Here is a 25,037-nt window from a genome sequence, read left to right as displayed (position 1 = left end):
ACTATAATGAAATGCCAGGATTGGATGATGAGGTAGCTGTTCATAGACTGGCCATTGATCCTAATGCTACTCAAGTCAAACAGGCACCAAGAAAGATGAAGTTTGACCTAAAAGAAAAGGTTATAGAAGAGACCAAGAAGCTAATTGAAGCAAATTTTATCAGAGAAGAAACATACCCTGATGGGATAGCTAGCATAGTCCCTATGAATAGAGATAGATCCGTCCAAGATAAAGGCCATCCTGGAAATGACACCTCCTCGGACATTGAAGCAGCTGCGCTCCTTCCAAGGTCGTTTAGCATATATCAGGAGATTTATCTCCAACCTCTCTGGAAGATGCAAGCCCTTATCTAAATTGGTCAAGAAAAATGCTCCTTTCAAATGGGATGATGAATGTCAGAGAGCTTTCGATGACATTAAACAGTACTTGTTGAATCCACCAGTGTTGGCAGCTCTGATTCATGGAAAGCCTCTGATCTTATATACGGCCGCATTGGAAGGATCTTTGGGGGCTATGTTAGCTCAGAATAATGAAGAAGGCAAAGAAAATGCGTTATATTACCTTAGCAGGATGTTGGTAGGAGCTGAGAGTAAATATACGCCAATTGAAAAGCATTGCCTAGCTTTAGTGTTTGTAGTCAAGAAGTTGAGACACTACTTGCTAGTGCATAAAGTAATACTCATATCAAAAATAGACCCACTCAAATACCTTATGATGAGGCCGTTGCTTACAGGAAGACTAGCAAAATGGGCATTGATTCTAATGGAATTTGATATAATGTATACTCCATAGAAGGCAATTAAAGAGCAAGCGCTGGCAGACTTTCTAGCAGCACATCCTCTCCCTGATGATTCACCACTTAATCTTGAACTCCCTGATGAAGAGACATTAATAGTGGAAGAAGCAAGGTGGTGACTATACTTTGATGGAGCGTCATCTATAAAACCGGCACTCATATCCCAAATGCCACAAATCAAAGCTGGAATAGGACTTGTATTCGTTACACTGGAAGGGGGAATCCTAAGATATGCTCTCTTCCTCACGGGACCATGTACAAACAATGAGGCAGAATATGAAGCTCTTATAGCTGGTTTGGAACTGGTAATCAAAATGGGGATCCAAGACATACACATCTTTGGAGACTCACAACTCAATATCATGCAAGTCGAAGGAGACTACAAGATATACAAACCTGAACTTCTTAAATATTATAAGAATGTCAAAAATCTGATGAAGAAAATTCCCCAAGTGCAATTGAGGAGGGTTTCAAGATCAGAAAATGGATAAGCTGATTCTTTGGTGAAAGTAGCAAAGGAGCTGGCGAATCCAAATTATGAAGAAATCCATATAACCATAAGAAATAGAAGACCCATTAGTACGATCCCCGATGAAGTCGAAGAGGAAAGTGCTAGGGGCCATGCGGAAGTTTTCACTCTCGAAATGCCAAAGGAAGATTGGAGGCAACCGTTCATGGAATATTTGAAATATGATAAACTTCCTGAGGATAAATCAAAAGGTCTTCAGATAAAGCGAAGAGCCCTAAGATTCACCCTCATAAATGATATATTATACCGCAGGTCCTATGATCAATTGCTCCTGCGGTGCCTCTCAAATGAAGAAGCCCAAGAAGTTATGCATGATGTGCATTTCGGGATATGTGGTGCGCACCAATCCGGACCCAAGATGCGAATCAAAATCAAGCGCTTGGGGTATTACTGGCCAACCATGGTCGGAGATTGCATTAATTATGCTAGAAAATGTCATCTATGTCAGATACATGGAAACTTTATTCATCAACATCCAAATCCTTTACACCCGACAGCCTCTTCATGGCCCTTTGAGATATGGGGAACGGATGTAATCAGTCCTATTGAATCACCATCATCTTTGGGACATCGATTCATATTGGCTGCAACAGATTACTTTTCCAGATGGGCGGAAGCAATCCCACTTAGAGAAGTCAAGATTGAGAATATCCTCAAATTCTTCAGGCAGAACATCTTATATAGATTTAGGGACTCCAAGAAGAATTATTTCGGACAATGGTCCCGCCTGTAAGCTTCAAGGTTGGGAGATTTATGCGAGCATCATAAAAATAGATTGGAGATATACCTCCATCTATAATGCTAGAGCAAAATGGATTGGCGTAGCATTCAATAAAACCCTCTCAAAAGTCATGTAAAGAAAGTAGTGTCTAAAAAAACAAGAGAGATTGGCATGAAAGACTCCCGGAGATGCTATAGGCATATCGCACTACCTATAGGACTCAGACCACGGTACACGCCATATTCTTTGGTGTTTGCAACTGAAGCGGTCTTACCTCTCGAAATCCAGATACCCTCTCTGAGAATGGCATTGCAAAATGAAATTTCTAATGAAGATAATGTTCGGCTCCTCTTGGTTGAGTTGGACTCTCTTGATGAAAAAAGATTAGGGGTGCAACAAAATCTCGAAGTTTACAAAGCACAAATGTCTCAAGCATACAACAAGATGGCTCATTTTCAGACTTTCACCAAAGGAGAGATGGTCCTTGTCCTCAGAAGACCCATCATCACCAACAAAAAGGCCGGGGGCAAATTCAAAGCAAATTGGGAAGGCCCTTATGTTGTGGAGATCGTCTACGAAGGAGGTGCATATCAACTTATTGATGCCAATGGAGAAAGACCGATGCCACCCATCAACGGCCGTTTCTTAAAGAAATATTATGTCTAATGTAAAAATGTTTGCCTATGACGGAACGTCTGGTCCCTCTCAAGGGTTGACTAGTCATGTACAATTAAATGTGCTTCTCGAGGCAAAATATTTATTTTCATGCATTCATGTACTAAAAATTAGTTCAATGAAATAAGGAGACATGTGTTTGTCTATGAAGGAACGTCCGGCTCCATGTAGACTGGTCATGCACAGTTAAGTGTGCATCCTGAGGCAAATACATCGGTCCCCTCGTGATTTTTCCCCGATAATAATAAAAATAATAATAATAATAATAAAATAATAAAATAAAAAAATCATAAAAACAAAAAAAAAACAAAAAAATAATAATAAAAACTTATGCATGTTAAAGGTGTTGAAAGCTAAAAGCTTCTTTGATGGTATTATTCCAATCAAGGTCTTCATCGGGTGACTAAATTATCTTTGATTGCCTTAAAATTTCTTTCAAATTGTAAATACATGTTTAGTCTTCAATCTGAATGGTTGAAATTTGATTTGAAGATTACATGATTTATTGAAGAGAGTAGGGTTGTGGGCCATGATGCAGGACACTGCTTCTCTACATTCAATGTTGATCAATGTATTAATCGGACTATGCCAAAAATTCAGATCTGTCTGAAATTTTTAATGAAAACTCTAGCCTTGATAATGCTCAATGTGAACGGTTATGATTGAGCCTCAAGTTCATCAATTATCAAAATAAAATCACAAATCAAGCATGAAATTCATTAATGATTGTCATTACACTATATTCAAATTCTAGCTTAATATCAGATAGTCAAAATAGTTTCAATCCTCTTGAAATATTTTCTATATGATCAAGGCGTTCTGATCTTCAATATGAACGGTCACGATTGAAATTCTAAGTTCATATGACTATTATAAAAAAATTCGGACATCTAGAAGCGAGATTTGCCCAAATTCCCTGCCTGACTACCTCATCATCAAGTCAAGTATCACCATATCAAATCATATTCAATTTTAGTGAAAATTTTTACAGTCATTTATAAGGTCCTTATCTTTAAAATGAATGATGGAGATTGGAATTTGAGCTCATTTGATTATCATAAAAAATTGAGTTCACAGACCTTGTTGGTCTATTTCCCTATTTGCCTAGGACGCTATTAAGTGGATGAATGCCTTATAAAATCAGTTCAAATGTGGCTGAAAATATTGACAAATATAAGCCCCTCATTCAAAATGAATAATAACAAAAAAAAAAGAAAGAAGAAGGAAGAAAACAAAACAAGGAAAAAAAAATCAATCATGATTTCAATTCTCCAAGTATTCTATTAAAAACAAAGATGCATGAAAAAAGCTAAGGCTTATTCAAATCAAATGTTCATGATCGATGTTTTAAAATCAAATTGCTAGAGCATAAACAAACTAGAAAAGCAAATTAAGAAAACAAACTAGGAAAGGAAAGAAAGAGAGAGGGCTCTTTAATGCCCAGTAAATTTCAACAACGATTCTTTTGCTTCCTCTAACTCATCGAGCCATTTAGTGAAAATAGCCATAAGAGGAGTATCTAAGTTCTCTCCTTGATTCTCAGTAAGTTGTGTCTTGGCCTCATCCAATGCAACTTGAAGATTCACTTGTGTAGGCTCGAAAGCTTCAAATAGGTCCGTCGAATTCGCTATCTTTTCACCCAAAGTCTTCATTGTGTCTTGAATCTCACAAAGTTCAGCCTGAAGTTGATGTTCCCTTTCAGCAAGTTTCTGATACTCCTCCTTGTTCACATTTATGTCATTGGTCCAGTCTGTCCTGAGATTGTTAAGATGCTCAAGTGCCAAAGTTCTTTCGTGTATGCATGCTTTGTCTTGTTGACTACAGATGCAAGCTTGAACATTAGGATCCTCTGAGGCTTCTGTAGCATAGGATGCACATCGAGCGACCTTCTCTATGAAAGGCTCTAGATTGTTCAAATCAACGTCGAAAGGTTGAAAGAGTAATTTTGACTCCTTCACTTTGTTGATGATGTCTTGGTAGTTGTGATAGTTAAGGGATTTGATGTTGTTGATCATCTCGTCTCGCAGGCGTAAAACTACATTCGGTATATTCTTTGAACCTACAAAGAAAATATACAAATAAATTTTGACCTTCAATAAATAATAATAATAAAAAAAAAGAAGATTTAAAAAAAAACCTTGGCCTTGATCAGGCAAATTGGTAATCCCGACGTCGGCATTAGAGCCATCACTTTCCAATTCCTCGGTGGGAGTATGAACGTCCTTGGCAATTTCTTGGACGTCTAAAAAACGAAAGAAAAAAAAAGAAAATAATATATATATATATATATACATATATCACGGCGGTTCACGAAAGAAAATAAATAAATAAATAATACCTTCGTTCTGCATTCCTAGAGGTGTGGTATCAACATTGACGTTATCACTATTCTGAGGCGTGTTTTCAATGTTAGCGTTTTTGCTATCGCAAGGTACACCTTCAACATGAGTATTCCCGCCATCACTCTCCATTGAAGAGGGGGCATCTTTTATAAAACTTGCCGAAGGAGTTTGACCAAGAGATTAAATACTTTCATCCTCTTGAATCGCTAAAAAAATATAATAATAATAATAATAATAAAATCGTTATGGAATGAAAAGAAAAGGAAAATAAAAAATATATATAAACAAATAATATATATATATATATATATATTAAAAAAAACCTTCTTGGATTATTGGCAGGTTCTGCAAGAGCTCATTTTCCAAGGCAACGGGTGTATCCCCTAACAGAAAGAAAATTTAAAATAAATAAGGGGCCAAAAAAAAATAATAAGATAAAAAAAAAGAAGAAAATGTTGAAGAATGATTGTCTTCCTTATTGAAATATAATACATGACTTCTCAAATCCCATGCATGGATACATGAATTAGATGGATATTGAATTTATACTAGCATTCTTGGTGGGCCCCATCATGGGTTTCATGTCATTCAAATGCATGATGCATGTTAGCCATGTTATGTGCATATGATTCAAATCATATAATGAGTTAGTGATAAAATAGGTATATAGGCCTATTCATATTTTTTTAAAAAAAAAAATATTAATGTTTGCCTTGATTGGGACCCAAAAAAAACCAAAAAGTTATTGGAAAATTAAAGAAAAAAAGAATAAATGATGATGAGAAGTGAAAAGAAAATGTTTGGGAGAATCTGCAAAAAAAAAATATATAATAAAAAAATAATAATAAAAAGAGGGGGTTTAATTGCAAAAAACCATGAATAATATGAAAATATGGAAGTTGGGGGGTTATTTGCAAATATTGAAGAAGTGTGGAAAAAGGGAAAAGTTAAAGGGGTTAGTTGCGTAAAAATTATGAAAATAAGTGAAAATATGAAAGTTAAAGGGTTTAATTGCAAGAAACAATGAAAAATAAGAAAATCTGGAAGTTTGGGAGTTACTTGCAAATTTTGAAGAAATAAAAAAAAAGTTAGAGGACCTAGTGGCATAATTTTTAAATTCAAAAGAATTCAAAGGGTTAAGGTGCAAAAATGACATGACTGCAATACCTTGTAGTGGATTAGGAAGAGCCTCTTCAAACTCAGTAGTTTCCTCTACTCCAATATTGTCTTCCATCCCAACATCATCGCCAACTCCAATGTTTTCTCCGGCGCCGACACTTAAATCTTGTGCGTTTATTTGATATAGATATAAGACGTCATCAAGATTAATTAAAGATGCGTAGATGAAAAAGAAGGAGAAAAAGATATTTCTTACCATGGGAGCTCATGTGCATCTCTAGATCTGATGGGGGAACATCATCAATTCTTGGAGGATTTTGAATAGCCCTAACATTGTCTAATGGGGTGTCATGAATTTGTATCCCTATATTGAAAATAGACTTTGAGTCAAAATTTGGACTTGAGTCAAATAAAAAGTGTGAAGTTACAGAGTTTGACTTTGAGTCAAAATTTGGATTTTGAGTCAAATAAAAATTGTGAAAACTATAAAGTTTGATTTTGAATAAATTTTTAATCAAAGAAAAAGCGTTGGAAAAATTAAATTATTAAATATTTTAAAAAATTTAAATTTAAATTCAAATTAAATTAAGAAGAAAAAGAAAAAGGGCGTAAAGGAGATTCACGGGATTTTTGAAAAAATTTTGTGAAGGAAAAAGAAGGAAAAATCGTTGATTAATCGTTATTTCAAAAAGAGAAGGTTGAAAAATTTTTTAAAAAGAAAAGAAAAAGATTCCCGAGGATTTTTGGAAAATTTTTCTTTGTGAAAAGAAAAAGTGGTAAAGGAAAAAAATTGATTTTTTTCTTTTTGGAGAAATAAATAAACAAATAATTGAATAAATAAAATTGACATACCTTCGGTTCTTTGTCAGCTTTGATGAGACAATTGGGTCGCTGAGTAAAGATCCAGTGTCATCAATGAATATACTTTTCGTTAATAAACTCGTGGCCCCTTCAAGATTGTCCTTGCTCCCCTATTAATGTTTCTCTTGTCTCCGAAGTCATCTTGGATCAACAATAAATGTCTCATTGGAAAAACTTCAGAGTCCCTCAACCATTTCTGTGCATAAACAAGTATAAGTCACCCTTCTCTGTCATGCATCGGGATGTAGAATGAGCTAGATGTCCTTTGGCGAGAAGAATGGAGCCAATACCCCGCAAGAATCCCGAGAGAAGGAGTCCTCCTTGGAATATCAATGAACGCCGGAGTATGCTGATCGTATCCAAATTGGAGCCCAAATCGGTGCGGATTATAAGGTTCTGCAAAAAAATCTCCTGCACACCGAAGCGGAAGAATTCCACAACGAAGGTTCATCACATATTACATGGTATATGAATCCAATACATATGGTCTAGTCGGGTATCTGGAATCTCGTACCACCTCGTCATTATGATGCATGAACGAGAAAGGGTGAGATATGAAATTGCTTTCACGTCGGATAAAGTTCCTCACATATATAGGATTGGTAAACGGAGTCACGGTGGAATTCATAAATTGCAGCATCTTCGATATTCTCAGTAACCCAAGGATACTTGAGGTATTGTCATCTATTCTCCTTTTGAGATATATGCTCCGAAAATAATAACCCGCCCAAGCATACAAGAAATGAGCAGGGAACACTGTAGTGGGATATCCGGGTCCTCTTCTGTGTTTAGCCATGGCATTAAAGCCCAAGTATAAGCGCGGTAGAACTGCAGGGGCGAAAGCTACTCTCCTCCCATGCGCGATGTTGCATACCATCATAAAAACTCTTGGTCTAATCACATCAGCGATCACCCGGGCATGATAAAAAAAGCAAATCCAGAGTGCTATAAAAGCAACTAAATCTACTTTGAAAACAGGTTTTGGAGGGGGATTAGACGCCCATCTATAACGGGAGCTATGTCTTGATCTCCTAAAGAATTCCACCCAATCCTCAAAGAATACATTTTCGTCGACACTTTGTCTTGAGAGCCATTGAAAGATATCGAAAAGAAAGATTTCTTAAAATAGAAAGTTCAGGGTCATATCTTCGGCAGATTGTGTCATTAGGAGGTATGACTTCATCATAGATGTCTCCAATAATTGGAATTCCTCCCAATTCCTTGATGTCCCATAAAGAAATCCCAACTTCTCCGTGTAAGAAGTGGAAAGTATTAGTTTCTGGACACCATAGTTCCACTAATGCTTTATAAAAATTTATATCAAAATCATAGCGGCCGACTGAAGCCACAATCCCGCCTATCAATTCTGCTTCAGATAACTCGTTGGAGTAGTTATTGACTATGAATTTGGCCCACTCTGCATAATATGGAAGATCGATTAGACTATTTTGGATAGGTTCCCTACCCTTCCATCCCGGGCGGTGGTTGATGATTCTAGATCCAAGGGTTTCGAATGTCTTCAAATCTTTCTTTTCTCCTTCAGGTTTCAAGCAAATTGCATCAGTTAGGCCGTCTTCAAACCAACGGTTTGTGGACAATTTGGCAATAGCCATACGATTTGGATAGCGCTTCACCCACTCTGATTGTTATCCTCCTTCATATATGACTGCGGGTTCGGCTTCATAATCAAACATAGGAGTGTGGCGCATGAAGGCTTGACCTTGGGGAACTTCATTGTAATTTTGGTTCATATCCCAAAAAGGTTGAGATGTATTGGCCATAACAAAAGAAAAGATTGGGGTTCTCTCACTCAAACTCACCAAAGAGAATTTCGTGAGACAAGTAGGAAGGGGGCATTTGTTTATATATAAATAATATAACGCATGTCCTAATAAATGTCCTAATGTATACCAAATTCTAATTTAATTTAAATTCTAATATATCCTAATCATAGATATATTTAGAATTAAAATTTAAATGTCCTAATCTTAATCTTAATTGATTATTTGGTTGTCTTGGACTAGAATGCAAATTCCGAGGTAAATACAAAATGCAAATTACAAAATTGCCCTTGAGAACATATCTCGAGGCATAAATGCAAAATTACAAAATTCCCCTCGAGAACATATCTCGAGGCAAAAAATAAAAATTACAAAATTGCCCTTGAGGACATATCTGGAGGCATAAATGAAAAAAATTTACAAGATTACCCCTGAGAACACGTATCTAGAGGCAATCTCAAATCTTAGGATAGCCCAAACACATATCCCGAGGCAATCCTAAATTTCATATTACATGAGAACGGATCTCGAGGCGTTTTGAGTGGTGCAAATCTTAGGGTACCTAAACACACATCCCGAGGCAAACCGAATTTTTATTGATTTTCAAAAAAATAAATAAATAATAATAATAAATTAAAAAAAAGTTGATTAAAAAAATTAATTAATTAAAAAAATTTTAAATTCGAATTTTAAAGTTTGTTATCCTTATCATTTAGGTGTGATTTGATGGAGATTTGATGGGGGAGTTGGGTGGAGAGGATAAGGTCCAATTTTTTTTTTTTTAAAGAGAGAAGGGACCGGCAAAGTTGGGGGATTGGAGAAGAAGTTTGAAAAAATTCAGAGAAAGAGAAAAAAAGAAAAAAAAAATCGCTTGCCGCTCGTCGCCGTTGCCATCATTCATCGCCGCGGCATGTTTGATGGCTGAGATAATGTCGCTGTTGCCGCTCGTCATCGCTGCCTGCTGATGCTAGAGCTCACTATCGCTGCCTGCTACTACTACTACCTAATGTCATTGTTGCTGTCACCTCCACCGTCGCAGCAGTCAGTTTTCTCACAGTTTTGTAGCTTGCAGCCGGATCACCATGAGAGGAGAAGGCTTGATGATGAGTATAATCGCCAGGGCATGAAGAAAAGAAGGAGATCATCTCAACACAAACCTTTGTTATCAAGAAGCAGGTCTCCTTTTGCAAGACCGAAATCACCCACTCCTTTAAGGAGAAGGTCATCTCAACATAGATCCCCATTAACAAGATGGATTGGATGAGGTCATGCATAATGTGCGGAGTGGTGCACTAGAGGACGTCACCATGGTTGGATGATTGCTGCACTATTTGGAAGATGTGTTCACGACCGTGCACACCGCGTGGTCGGTTAATAGCACCGCTCGAGCCTTCATCATCGTTACCAACAACTGAAATCACGAATTCATCCATGTGTATATATATATATATCAAGCTCGTTCATTTCTAGTACATTATCAAATATAATCAATCTTTGTACTCATTTATCAAAACTGCTCACGTGAGAAGAAATATATATATGCATGCTAGCGAAGAGTGGGAAGGCATCCTAGCTTCTCCCAACTTGGCCAGACTTTGGATGCATGCAATCGTGTTAGAACTTAGGAGGATATTTTGAGTATATCGGCCATTATCAAAAGTAAACCAAGGAAATGCCGATTATCAAAGTAAATGAAGATGTTATGGGCTTACCATGCTGATGCCACTCCTTTGAAGTAGTTTAAGTAAAACTTTCAATATTAAGTCTCAATATGATCTTTGGATAGATGTTATGACTATCGCTATTTATTTCTCTATAAATTTTGTGTCATGTTGAAGATTAAAACATTTGTTCTACGTATTCAAAGGTAAAAAAAAAGATTGCGTGAAGCATGCAAATAATAATTAAAAAAAAAAAAGGAGAAAAGCATGCATATACATATCTACCCACGTGTGCCACTAAAAAAATTAATAAAAAAAATAAAAAAAATAATAGTAATAAAATAAAATAAAATAAAATCATTAAAAAAAAAACTTATAGATCAAGACAAAAAAAAGGGGGCTATCCAAATTAGAAATCATGCTGATTTTGTTGTCTGGGAACCGGAGATTGAGTTCAAACTTGATGAGAGCCATAACATATATCACAGATATATCAGGACATGTTGATGATCAAAACCTCTCTATAAATACATTATTTTCACATAACGAAAAAATGCTGATTGAAGCTGATGTTAGAGAGTTGTTTGAAATAATGTTTCTCTCTCTCTCAATAATAATAATAATAATAATAATAATAATAATAATAATAATAATAATAATACTTGAGAATCATGAGAAAATAAGGTGGGTAGAAATTAGGTCAATAAGATTTCTTCTTCTATTTTGGCAGCATGTAAAAAATAAGATAATGGGAAGCATGCATGTCTGCCCACCATGAAAAAAAATATATATCAAAAAAAATTGAGAAAAATGAATGAAAAATGAGAAGCATGCACATGTGCATGAGATAAGAGTTGAGAAATAAAAAAAAAAAAAAAAATAAATGAAAAGTGTGAAGTGTGCATGCTATATGCCCACATGCCCTCTAAATAATAATAATAATAATAATAATAATAATAATAATAAAACCCACTATGATAAGTGTGGGTTCAAATGAATAAATTTAAAAAGAATATATGGAAATAATATGCAAGCAAATGAATAGCAGAAAAATATGCACTGCTAATTTCAAAGCAACGATAAGGGTACTTATCTCGAGGCAGTAGCTAAAAGTATCTCAAGGCAGCAATGAGATATATATTGCCACGCGATGATAAAGCATAGGCAGTGGCGACTTATTTCGAGACGGCAATATATATATATATATATAAATAAAAATAAAATAAAATAAAAATAAAAATAAATAAATAATAAATAAAATAAAATAAAATTTATAATTTTAAGATGGCAATCATGCAGCCAATGTAGTGGCAGCGCGCAAGCAGCGACAATGATATAAATAACATGATTTATAATTCACAAATCCTCTTGTTCTTCTACTTGTACTTTTACCCTTAATCGGAGGTTCGTAAGATTTCTAATCTAGGGTAATTAATAATAGAGGCTTGCCTCTATTAGAAATGAAAGACCCCACACAAAATAAATATGATATTTGTGCTTCGATATATAGTCTGGTGTCTTTTTCATGATGCTAGACGCGTATTTTCGATCCCACAGTGATTTTCTCCATATCATTGGTATAAGAGACTTGACCCTTTTCAAGTGTTGCGCCCAATAATGGGAGGAAACAAGACATTTTTGATCTTGAAAATCTCATCAAGGAGTCTGATGAGAGGCACAACAAGGCTATGGAGAAGATGCAAGATCATAATGCTAAAGCTTTAAAGGAATCAAAGTTATTGATAGCTAGAATAGCAATTCATTCATTAGAGATGCAACACCATCTTCACAGCAAGTTCCAAATGGTGGAGTTGGAATCTTGGGTCTTGCTTTGAATTATAATGGCACAAGCCATTATACCAAGTTGGAATTCCCAAGGTTTGATGGCGTGAAAGACAAGGAATGTTGTACAAGGTGGAGCAATTTTTTAAGATTGATCATATTATAGAAGGGACCAAAGTGAAGTTGGCATTGATCTACTTTAAAGGGAAGCCACTGTACTGGTTTCAATCTTTCTTGAAGACAAGAGAGAGAAAGGTAGGTTACTAAAGTGAAATGAGTTTGTAGAAGCTTTATTTGCTAGGTATGGGAAGCATATTGTGGACTCCTTTTTTTTTCACCCAGCCTTTGATTAGGATTGACCGGTCGAAAAGCATGGATCACAAATCAAATTTTTAATTTTTTTATATTTCATATGATTGCAGGTTCATGTCTTCTATTAGGGGAAAGTCCCTAATATTAATTACCCCAGACAATGTCATGGGAACCTCCGATTAAGAAACGAGTGTGAATGAGAAGTAACTGAGTAAACATAATAAATTTTTTATTTATCTCAAAGATGCATATGAACACAAAATCATAGGCGAGAATGCAAAAGTAAGAAAGCTATTCTCTAAGAGAGGTTAACAAGAGAGTTTTTTATTTTAAAGAGAGAGCTATTTTAATCATGCCCTTCAAACTTTTTTGCTTGGCTGCTCTTAACTCCTTTACTAAAGGTATGTCGGAAGACCCTTTTTAGCTCTGTGAATGTGGCCCTCCTCGGTTTCTTCTCTTTTCTTCATGTAGGGTTATGTCTTGACACATAGCTTAGCTCTCAAACTGTTGCCACTCTATATTTATGAGTTGCCCACTTGGTCATCTTTGTTTCTTTTATCACTGAAAACTTTGGCTCTTTGTGCTTGTAAAATCTTCAGCTTCCTGACTTGTGAAACTCTTTAAGTCTTTGACTTCTGGGTGTCTTAAAACTTCAGAGTTGCATTTGTCCTTTGCATGATGCATTTAGGTCTTGACTCTTCAATGCTTTTGAGCCTTGACATTAGATCTTTAAGTTATGACCCTTAACATGGTTAGGTCATTAACTTGACAATTTTGACTTGCTTTTAAAATGGATTTCAAGCTGTAATTATGAACTTGATTTTCGTTAGTTAAGCCACCAATTGAGTTCTCTAATTCATTTTCTTAAAAGAGATATCATAATGGGCTTCAATAAAATCTCTGTCAACTCTTCTTTTTTCTTAGTGAGTGTTGACAAGAGATATTTTTTTTTGTGAACTCTCCATTTTTTTTCTTTTTTACTCTTCCTTCCACTTCAAGAAAGGATTTTTTTCTTTCATTCTTTTTTTTTTCATTTCACCTCTTTTTACTCCAACAAGTGTCAAAAGACCTCAGAATGAGTTTGTAAAGAGATTTTTTTTAAAATTTAATTTTTCATCCCAGCGAGTGTCAAAAGACCTCAACATGAGTTCAGAGAGGATTTTAGTGTAGAAAATATGAAAATTTCTCGTTACCCCAAGAAAGTCAACACTTCAAGGTGGAATTAGAGAAAATTTGAAAATTTCTCGTTACCCCAAGAAAGTCAAGACCTCGAGGTGGAATTAGAGAAAATATAAAAAATTTCTCACTACCCCAAGAAAGTCAAGACTTCAAGGTGGAATTAGAGAAAATATGAAAATTTCTCGTTACCCCAAGAAAGTCAAGACTTCAAGGTGGAATTAGAAAAATTTATATAAAAAAATTCTCGTTACCCCAAGAAAGTCAAGATCTCAAGGTGGAATTAGAGAAAATATGAAAATTTCTCGTTATCCCAAGAAAGTCAAGACTTCAAGGTGGAATTAGAGAAAATTAAAAAAAATTCTCGTTACCCCAAGAAAGTCAAGACTTCAAGGTGGAATTAAAGAAAATTTGAAAATTTCTCATTACCCCAAAAAAGTTAAGACTTCAACGTGGAATTAGAGAAATTTATATAAAAAAATTCTCGTTACCCCAAGAAAGTTAAGACCTCAAGGTGGAATTAGAGAAAATATGAAAATTTCTCGTTACCCCAAGAAAGTCAAGACTTCAAGGTGGAATTAGAGAATTTTCATAAGATTTTTCTAGAGGAGGCCCTACAAAGAAAATTACCAAAATACCCTCGATGAATTCATCCATCATTCATTTTTCATTTTCCCCCTCTTTTCTTTTTACTTGCCCTTAAGTTTTTCATTCTCTTTTTTTTGTCCATTTTTTACCTCTTCTCTTTTTCTTACTCATCTTTCATTCATTTTTTTTCCTACTCATCATTAATTTTTTTTGAAGCATCGAGAAGAACATCTAACCCCCAAACAACAAACTTTTATAAGGTCAAAGGCAAAAAGGGACAACAGGTGCACGTTTTCTTAATAAAACGAGGAATGTTCTTCAATCCAAAATAAAGTGGTCATGCTTGTTGCTCATTCTTTGATGTAGAAACTTCAGTGATGAAAGCACTACCAAAGAATCACCATCTTCATAATCCATTCGGCAAATGATGCATGGATTAGTATCTCTATCTTGAACACTTTCAGCTTTGTAACCAACAAAAAACAAAGAAGCAATTGTATCAGCAGAAAGGGTTCTGCTCTCAGTTCCAACTACTTAACCTAATGCAATAAGTTCCTCATATGATAACTCATCTGGGTCAACATCTTGCCAAGCACCTCAGGAATTTCCAGCATGATGGGCCCTGTGATGTTCCACTTCCCAATCATTCAAGCCGACAAAGGCCATCAACCGAGCAGCGATCTCCTGCTTCTCCGAGTCCTACAGCGCCTTAACATATGCTTCATCGTTATCCAACTCCGCCGGATCGATAAGATGCCCATCTTCAACGAACTCATCCTCCTCATACTCTTCTTCATACTCACTCCCCTCCTCATGATCATGAACATCAAAACCCCCCATCGTCCTCATAGCTCCTCATTGAACTCAAATAGTCACTACTTATTCCATGGCCACTCATCAACATCGGGTACGCCACCTCTTGTTCTCGGAGAATGCCCGCAAGGGCAAGATCGACATCCACTTGGCTGAGGTTGGTGAACGATGTGTGGGTTGGCAGTGATACGGCTTGGGCAGGATCCCCATTGCTAGTGACGGCAACAGTGTTGGAGTTAAAGTTCTGATCGGCGGACTTAGCTCCGGTGCAGACAGTGGCGTCGTTGAGTCGAGTTGAATTGTGGTCCTCGTCGGAGTGAGATCTCATCCGACCACCACCGCCCATGTCGCTGTTGATGATGATGATGATGATGCTCTTGAGAGAGAAGACGAACAGGCTTCGATCGACGGGCAAATGAAGAGAGAGAGAGAGAGAGAGGCATATATATGCATGGTTCGGAGCTCACAACGAGAGAGAGAAGCATGTCCATGCATTTAAATTATTAAGAACATCAACGTACATGCATGCATTAATTTTGGAAAAAAAAATCATGGGCTTGTGGGACCGATTGCATTCTCCTTTTTAATGCATGAGAGAAGCATCATGGGCATGAAATATGCATGATATGCACCTCAATTTCACAAAAATCATTAAAAGGTGGGACCAGGTGTATGTAGAGGCATGGAGGCATCATGTTCATCATGCATACATAAAGACTTTTCTCTTGCCATATATATATATATTTCCCTTATTGTGTATTTCTTGGATGAAAGATGGGTGCAGTACCTTGTTGAACACCGTGGGAGAAATTTTGGCCGTCCGATGATCCTTCTACAAATTTTCTTTCTGCTTCCCCGTAAAGAACCAAGGCCACTTCTACTCTTCTTTTTTCCTCCTCACTTTTTTTCAAACACTCTCTGTATTTTTTTTCTAGTCTCTTCTTTTTTTCCCCTCTTTCTTCTGTCTCTCCTCTTGGTTTTTTTTTTCGTTCCACCAAATCACCAACTCCCCCCAGAAAATCCTCAACTCCGGGTGACTTTTTTAAAAGAAAATTTGAGTTCAAAATTTTATGATTTTTGTCCTTAATCTCCTCCTTTTTTTTCTTTTTTTTTTTTATATTTTTTACATATATTTTTTATTATTTTCTTATTAGTATTTATTTTTATTATTTTTTGAAGTTCCCTCTTTATTTTTTTATTTTTTTCATTAATATATTTTTTTTAAATTTCAAACGACATTTTCAATCAATATATATATCTTCAAATATATATATATATATATTCTCTCTCCTCTTCTTTCTTATATCATTATTAATTCAAAGTAGGACACCAAGTTCCTAAGGGTATTAGAAATGAAAATTTTCTATATAAACAAGTGCCCCCCTTGTAGCTTTCTCACACACAATAGTTGGGAGAGGAAGGTACAAGTACTTTCAAGCTCCAAAAGCCTTCAACCTACTTGAGGTAATAATTTTGTTCGTTTTTTTTTACCCATAATGACTGGTTCTTTTCACCTTACATGATTCGGGAGCTTTTCTCTTCTCCTTCTCTCTTCCAACGAAAATTCTCACTCCATGTGTGCCTTCCTTGTATTTTCTTTTATAGAATTTCCTTCTTCTCTTTTTTTTATGCAACAGAAACTCCTAAATAGCTCTATGCATAGGGCCTCACTTTTTTCTAGTCTTCTTTTTCTTGAAATCATGATTATATGCTAACTCATCCCATGAGTAGCATGCCACTTCTCTTTGAATATTCCCATTAGTTTGCAATAAAGCCGTCCCCCTTTTATTATTATTATTATTATTATTATTATTATTATTATTATTATTATTATTATTATTATCATTATTATTATTATTTTATTTCATTTAGATTTTTTTTATCATGGGCGGCTTGCTTTGATCGTATAAGCTTCCCTAGGTTATCACAATCCTTTTTTTTCCAAATTTTTTTATAGCAATAATTTCTTTGTTTTTTTTTAATAATAATTTTGGGACAAATTTCTTTGCAAATACTTATCATTAATTATTTTCTCTTTTTTTCAGTTTTTTTTAATGGCTCCCACCACCAAAGACAAACTAGTAGAGCCCCTTTACAGACCATATGATGATCATGACAAGGCTCCGGATGGACTACCAATTCCGCAACATTAACCCATCAACTCTAAGGATATAGAAAATCCAATTCGGTATAATGGAAGCAACTTCAATGAATGGACTAGTGTACCAAAGGCGTTCTACGACCTTGGTAAACTCACACCAACTGGTTTCGAGAGGAACAGAGAAAACCAAGTGATATTATTAAACCCATGCGAATCCGTTGCAACGAATCTAAACTTAAACACACTTGGCTACCAGATCAATGCCGACCCCACAACTATTATATGGACAAGGCTGATTCCATTCTACAAATATGCCCCCCATCCAATAGGTTATGAACAATGGGCATTCGAAGTTATAAAGAAGTCATCATATGCACTAAAGTGAGTCAGTATTCTCAGGGAAGTTGTAGTTTCCACCGGATCATATAATTTCAACCCATCAATCGTAAAGGGGCTTATTGAAGCGTGGTGTCCAAACACCAACACGTTCATCACCCCTTTTGGGGAAATTGGGATCTCTTTATGGGATCTAAGGTGCATTGGGGGATTGCCAATCATGGGGGATCTTTATGAAGAATATATCCCACCGAACAATGATCTTTATTTTAAGGACACTTACTCTACCACTTTGCGAGATTTGCTTAAAATCTACCAATTGATTCACTTTTATGCTTCAGGAAAGATTAAAAAAGTCCCTTTCTCCTTGTGGGTAGAATTCTTCTTTAAAGAGTCACACGAAAAAGGTAAGTTTGTAGAGGATGAAGCTCATCCCATACCACATGCTTTAGATGAATGCAAACTTACCGCTTTTTTATCCTTATGGTTATGCTGTTTCATAATGCCACGCAAAGGATCTCTCATTCGCTCAGAAACTTTCCTAATGGCGACCAAATTAGCTAGCGGGATGAAGGTTGCTTTAGCCCCCGCTGTATTGGGATATATCAACACCAGTTTAGATGCAATGGCTTTTCATCCCAAGGGGCCATGCTATGCCTCGGCTTATTTACTGTATCATTTCTTTTATGGTTGGATCGACGCACACTTTGAAGGAACCTATTCTCGACTCAACAAGCCAAATGATCATATAAGAAATATAAATGGGTTGCGAGAAATTCCAAGCTTGGCTTACATATCAGGTGTAAAAGCTTCCACCTTCGCTCTTAAAAGAGCACGCATCATATTGAGGAAGGAAGAATATTTGAAGTGGTGCCCGTTTACTTGTTCCGATTTCAAGAACGAGGATTGGTATGAAGATCATAAAGAGCCAAGTGACAACCATAAGTTAGGGACAGCTCAAGTGGAGTATTTCATCTCACTCCGATAGAGCATTATTCCTCTACGTCTAGGTAATAACCTTCACGCTCAGCAATACAACCCTCACCGATTCGCTAGACAATTTGGCTATGACTAAGAATTTCCCACAGAGATCCAGGTATCAAAACATCCCCGATCTACCGGCCTCTTGGTAGGCTATTGGCACCACCATAGTAGGAGAAAAACAGGAGAACAATTTCATATCCCATCTCACAAGTGCCAGGGACAACTTCTATATCTGTATGCGCACTTCTGGTCGGTTAGGGTACATACAACCTTGAAGTCAATTTATCACCTCCTTAATGAACAAGGTCGATCGGCACAAACTCTCAAAGACAAAGCCCCAATTGAAAAAGAAACTCCTCCTCAAAAAAGAAAGTGAGGTAGCCATGACATCCAACTTGGAAAACGCCAAGTCAGATCTTCTGAGCCTCATGTGTCTTCTCCGGCAGAGTCAAGAATTTCTCCTAAAAGGGTTCAAATTACTTCATCATCACAAATTCATTCGGCGCCTTTACATGAACCTCATCAATTGCCACCTCAAGGTTCGTACTTCAAGTGCAATTCTTATTTTATTATTATTTTTATTTACTTATTTTGTTAATTTATTTCTCAATTATTTATTTATTTTTACATCTCAATCCCTCATCTTTTTGAATGGGGCCCAAACTTCCTTTTTTTTTACTCAAACTTTTTTTGAATGGATCGTGAACTCTTTATCTCTTTTTCCTTATTCTGAGTAGATCTTAAACTCCTTTTTGAGTAGATCTCAAACTCTTCTTTGAGTAGATCTTAAACTCTATTTTGAGTAGATCTCAAACTACTTTCTTTTAGTTGATTTCAAACTTTATCTTTGAGTAGATCTCGAACTCTATCTTGAGTAGATCTCAAACTCTCTTCTTTTTTTTTAATTGATTTAAAATCTTGTCTTTGAGTATATCGCAAACCCTACTTTAAGTAGATCTCAAATTCTCTCTTTTTTTTTTGAATTGATTTCAAATCTTGTCTTTGAGTAGATCTCAAACTCTACTTTGAGTAGATCTCAAACTCTCTTTTTTTAGTTGATTTCAAACTTTATCTTTGAGTAGATCTCGAACTCTATTTTGAGTAGATCTCAAACTCTCTCTTTTTTTTTTAATTGATTTCAAATCTTGTCTTTGAGTATATCTCAAACTCTACTTTGAGTAGATCTCAAACTCTCTCTATTTTTTTTTTATATTATGAGCTTATTAAATATGTGGTTTTTCTTCCATTTAGGTGACATTCCTAACATAAGTGAACATGGAGAAGATCAAGCTAGCGTCTCCAAACTGGAATCCAACCCAATAGGTATGCCACTTAACAAACTTTTCTCACCCCATTTCTTCTCAATTGTCATTCTTTTTTATTTTAACCTTTTGTTCCCTTTTATTGCATGTCCTCATGAAGCTTCTTCTCCAAAGACGAGCCCCTACGCACATGACTCATTCTCTTCAGATTTTGCACACGACGACAACTACACGCCCATCCTTGATGCTAATCCTCCCATAGAAAGACCTTTCTCAAAAGAAGCTTCAAAGTCACCGCAAGTCAACCCTTCTCCTCAACATGCAAAGGAAGACTCTACTCCAAAAGCTATGGAGGTTGCATCTATGAGCTCATCTCTTCCTCAACTTGTGAGAAAAGACATAGGCTTGGAGTCTTTTTGGGTAAATAAGCTCATTGAAAAGGTGAAATCATCGCGTCCTCATGAACATGAATCTTTGAGGGAGGAAACCACAAAATTGCACAAAAACTTGATGACACATGGAGCCGACATTTCAAACACAAGAAACAAGATATATGAAGTACTTGATATGGCCAAGATTGCCCATGGCACAAATAATGGAGGAAGTAACCTAAGCTTGGAAGAAAAGGAGGAATTGATGGCAAAAGAGGAAAGGCTAAGGAAGACCAAATTGTCTCTCACAACAATGTCTCAACATATGGATGAGGCTAATATGGAGCTCGTACAGATAAGAAAGAAATTGCAAGAATTGAGAGCCCTAGAGGAAGAATTAAAAGCGCAAGAAAAAGAAAAAGAACAAATCATCTCCTCTGGAATGAGTCTCTTACTAGATACTCCTCCCATTGAAGAAGTGAACAAGTCCCTCGATGATATTCATCAACAAATTGAAGCACTTGAAGGTGGCGGCGATAAATCACAACCCTCATTGTCATATAAGGAGGCTCTTGCCAACTTTGAGAGAGCAAAATCTCAACTTTAGGCTTAGCTTATTTTTTTATCTTTGAATCTAGCTTAGCTTACTTCCACTGCTTAGTTTTAGGCCATAGCTATTTTATTCATTCAACTTTAACTTGATGTAGCCCATGTCTTCTCAACTTTTCTCCTTAGTAATAAAAATTTTCTTTTCGACCACTTTTTTCGTTTCTTCCTTTTCTTCTTTTCTTTACGATTGATCAAACTCCAAACATGACTTCGACCATTCAACCCAAATAAATTTTATGACTATTAGGAAAGATTCAACCACCTAATCGTCAACTTAAAAAAAATCAACAATAGAGACCACCATACTTAACAAAATCTGATTTAAAATTATGAATTTTTTGTAAGAAGTAAAATGAACTCTAAACTTAATCTCCACCGTCCATATTGAAGATGATAACGTTATGAACATGTACAAATATTTCCAAAAATATCCCAAAATATTTAACCATTCGATCATCAACTTGATTACAAATAATTTCCATGATAATTATCAATGGATTTCATTGTTGAGTCACGAATTTGTTTTGAAAATTTCCAAACTTAAAATATAATCATGACCATTCACATGAAAAATCACAATGTCTCAAAGCTTTAATAAAATTTTCAGATTAATCAGAGAAGTTATCATAGTCCGATTAAGCTTTCATCAACTCAGGTTTTTGGAGGACAAATTTTCTGAATCTTAGCTTGAAGTTTAGAATTCTTTGAAAATCATCGGAACTCAAAATTTAATTTCAACCGTTCATATTAACTACTATCATGTGTTTATGATGTGGTTAAAATTTCATAATGATCAGAGCTGATTTCAATACCCGATTAGCTACTTGATCAAAATAGCTCTTCTATGAAAAACTGCAGATTTTGCCTTCCAACTTCTTTATTTCTTTGATTGTTCTTTTTTTTTTTTTTACTTTTTATTTTCTTATTTTTCTTCCCTTACTTGATCTTATAGCTTCTTATAAGATTTGCATGTAATCTCTTAGAGCGAAATTCATAAGAATCAATTTCAAAATTCATGGAATCATATCTTTTTTCAATTTGACACAGAGAAATAACATGATAGAATTTGTGTTTTGCCTTAAGAAGCATATATCATGCTTGACCAACTTGCTCAAACAAGAGCACTGGACATTCCGTCATAGGCAAACACAATTTTTTTTATTTTACAATATGCCTTCATTCAAATGGAGAAAAGAAACAAGATAATAGAACTTGTAATTTGTCTTGAGAAGCATATGTCATGCTTGACCAACTTGCTCAGACAAGAGCACTGGACATTCCGTCATAGACAAACAAAAGTTCTTCCTTCTTTTTATTTTTTTACTTTTGCTTTTGTTTGTTTTTTAAGCATTTTCATATCATGCATTACATGTACATCATGGATAATATTTTTTCAAAAAACGCTCATTGATGGGTGGCATAGGTCTTCTTCCATCGGCATCAACCACCTGATAAGCTCCATCTTTGTAGACAACCTCTATAATGTATGGGCCTTCCCAATTTGACTTGAATTTGCCCCCAGCATGCTTGTTGGTGATGATTGGTCTTCTTAACACCCACACCATCTCTCCTTTGTCGAAAGTTCGAATGCGAGCCATCTTATTGTAAGCTCGAGCCACCCTTGCTTTGTAGACTTCAAGATTCTGTTGGGCCTCTAGCCTTCTTTCATCTAAAGCATCATGCTCATCCAACCGCAAGCGAACTCTATCTTCATTTGTGAGTTCATTTTTTAAGGCAATTCTTAGAGATGGAATTTGGACTTCAAGTGGAAGGACAGCTTCTGTACCAAAAACCAACGAGTATGGTGTTGATTGAGTTGGTGTTCGATATGTTGTTCGGTATTCCCATAAAACTTCAGGAAGCCTTTCGTGACAATCCCTTTGACTTTTCGAAACTGCTTTCTTCAACAATTTGGATAATGTTTTATTGAATGCTTCAGCAAGACCATTTGTTCTAGCATTATAGATAGAGTAATACCTCCAATCTATTTTGTGATACTGAGCAAACCTTCCAACCTTGAAGCTTTTGAATGCTTGCCCGTTGTCAGAGATGATCCTTTGAGGCATTCCAAATTTATATAGCATGTGGTCTTTGAAGAATTTGATGATGTTTTCTGCCTTTACTTCCTTTAAAGGAATGTCTTCTGCCCATCGAGAAAAATAGTCAGTGGCCGCTAATATAAAGCGATGCCCTCTTGATGATGAAGGCTCAATAGGGTCTATCACATCAGTCCCACATATCTCAAAAGGCCATGAAGAGATTGTAGGGTGTAAAGGATTGGGATGTTGATGAATAAAATCCCCATGAGCTTGTCACAATTTGCACCGTCTTGCATATTGTTGGCAATTATTGATCATACTTTGCCAATAGTACCCAATATGTTTAATCTTCAACCGCATCTTTGGTCCTGACTGGTGAGCTCCACAAATACCAAAATGGACTTCATGTATGACTTCTTCAGACTCCTCCTTCGAGAGACATCTTAGCAGGAGTTGATCATATGATCTTCGATAGAGAACATCATTAACAAGGGTAAACCTCATCGCCTTTTTCTTTAACTGCGTCCCCCGAGACTTTTCATCTGGGAGTTCGCCATACTTCAAATATTTAATGAAAGGCTCCCTCCAATCATCTTCAAACACTTTCAGAACTTCTTCTTTTCTGAGCTTCTTGTTTTCTAATTCTTTGTCAAAGCATGAACTCAACACTCGCCTATTTTGAATGGTGACTTGGGTCTCCTCTTGATCTGGATCAGCCAACTCTTTTGCCAATTTGGCTAAACTATCTGCTTTTCCATTAATCGACATGGAAACTCTCTCCAGCTTAACATCAGGAATTTGCTTCAATTATTCAATAACTCTCTGATGATACTGAAGGAGTTTTTGCTTATGAGTCTTGAAACTTCCTTCAACTTGATTTATAATGAGTTGTGAATCGCTAGATATATATGCAAGCTTTGAACCCCCATATTGACTGCTAGCTCCAATCCAGTAATAAGAGCTTCATATTCTGCTTCATTGTTAGTGCATGGCTTCAACAAAGAAAGAGAGTATCTCAGGTTCCCACCTTCAGGAGAAATGAGGATGAGTCCAATACCAGCTTTAACTTGAGGAATTTTAGTTCTAACAGCTGGTTGGATAAAAGAAGCTCCATCAAAGTACATCTTCCAACATTGTTTTCCCTCTTCAATTCCCAAAGTCTCTTCATCAAGGAGATCATACCTCAAAGGATATTCATCAGGTAAAGGATACTCCGCGAGAAAATCTGCCAATGCTTGACCTTTGATTGTTTTTTGTGGAGTATAAGTTATGTCAAACTCCATGAGTATCAATGCCCATTTTGCTAATCTTCCAGTAAGTAGTGGTCTGGTCATCAAGTACTTGAGTGGTTCTATTCTTGAGATAAGAATAACTTTATGTGAGAGCAAATAATGCCGAAACTTCTTTACTGCAAACACCAAGGAGAGACAGTGCTTCATTATTGGTGCATATTTGTTTTCAGCATCGACCAACATTCTACTAAGGTATTATAGTGCATTCTCCTTCCCTTCTTCATTCTTTTGGGCTAGTAGAGCTCCAAGGAATCCATCCAAGGTTGTTGTGTATAAAATCAATAGCTTTCCTGCAATTGGTGTCGTTAACATTGGGGGATTCAGTAAGTAGCGCTTGATTTCTTCAAAAGCAGTTGGGCATTCATCGTCCTACTTGAAGGGAGCATTCTTTTTCACCAGCTTTGAGAACAGTTTACACCTGCCCAAAAGATTGGCGATGAACCTTCGAATATAGGCAAGACATCCTTGGAAGGACCTCATCTGCTTCAATGTCTTTGGAGGTGGCATTTCTATGATCGCTTTAATTTTGGAGGGGTCAATCTTTATTCCTCGGTGCCTCACGATGAATCCAAGGAATTTTCCAGATAGCACCCCAAATGCACATTTCATAGGGTTCATCTTCAAGTTGTATTTTCTAATACGGTTGAACACCATTCTCAAGTCATTGAGATGTCAATCTCTTGATTGTGTCTTCACCACCAAATCGTCTACATAGCACTCCATGACTTGGTGAATCAAATCATCAAAAATTTTCGTCATGGCTCTTTTGATATGTTGCCCCACATTCTTTAGTCCAAACGGCATAACTTTGATAGCGAGATGCCTATTGGTGTCCGTAACACAGATATGTTTTTCATCCTCTAGGTCCATCTTGATTTTGGTTGTAC

The 25,037-nt window shown here is 36.1% G+C and overlaps 1 pseudogene; it reads right to left on the bottom strand.

Annotated features, from left to right (window-relative positions):
- Positions 1-14,661: 14,661 nt before the first annotated feature.
- On the bottom strand, positions 14,662-15,502 carry LOC120263183 (annotated as a pseudogene).
- Positions 15,503-25,037: the final 9,535 nt, after the last annotated feature.

The sequence above is a fragment of the Dioscorea cayenensis genome, chromosome 6 (assembly GCF_009730915.1).
Source record: "Dioscorea cayenensis subsp. rotundata cultivar TDr96_F1 chromosome 6, TDr96_F1_v2_PseudoChromosome.rev07_lg8_w22 25.fasta, whole genome shotgun sequence".
In the NCBI taxonomy this organism is placed as follows: domain Eukaryota; kingdom Viridiplantae; phylum Streptophyta; class Magnoliopsida; order Dioscoreales; family Dioscoreaceae; genus Dioscorea; species Dioscorea cayenensis.
The sequence above is the reverse complement of the archived record's forward strand: the minus strand, read 5'-3'. Positions and strand labels throughout refer to the sequence as shown.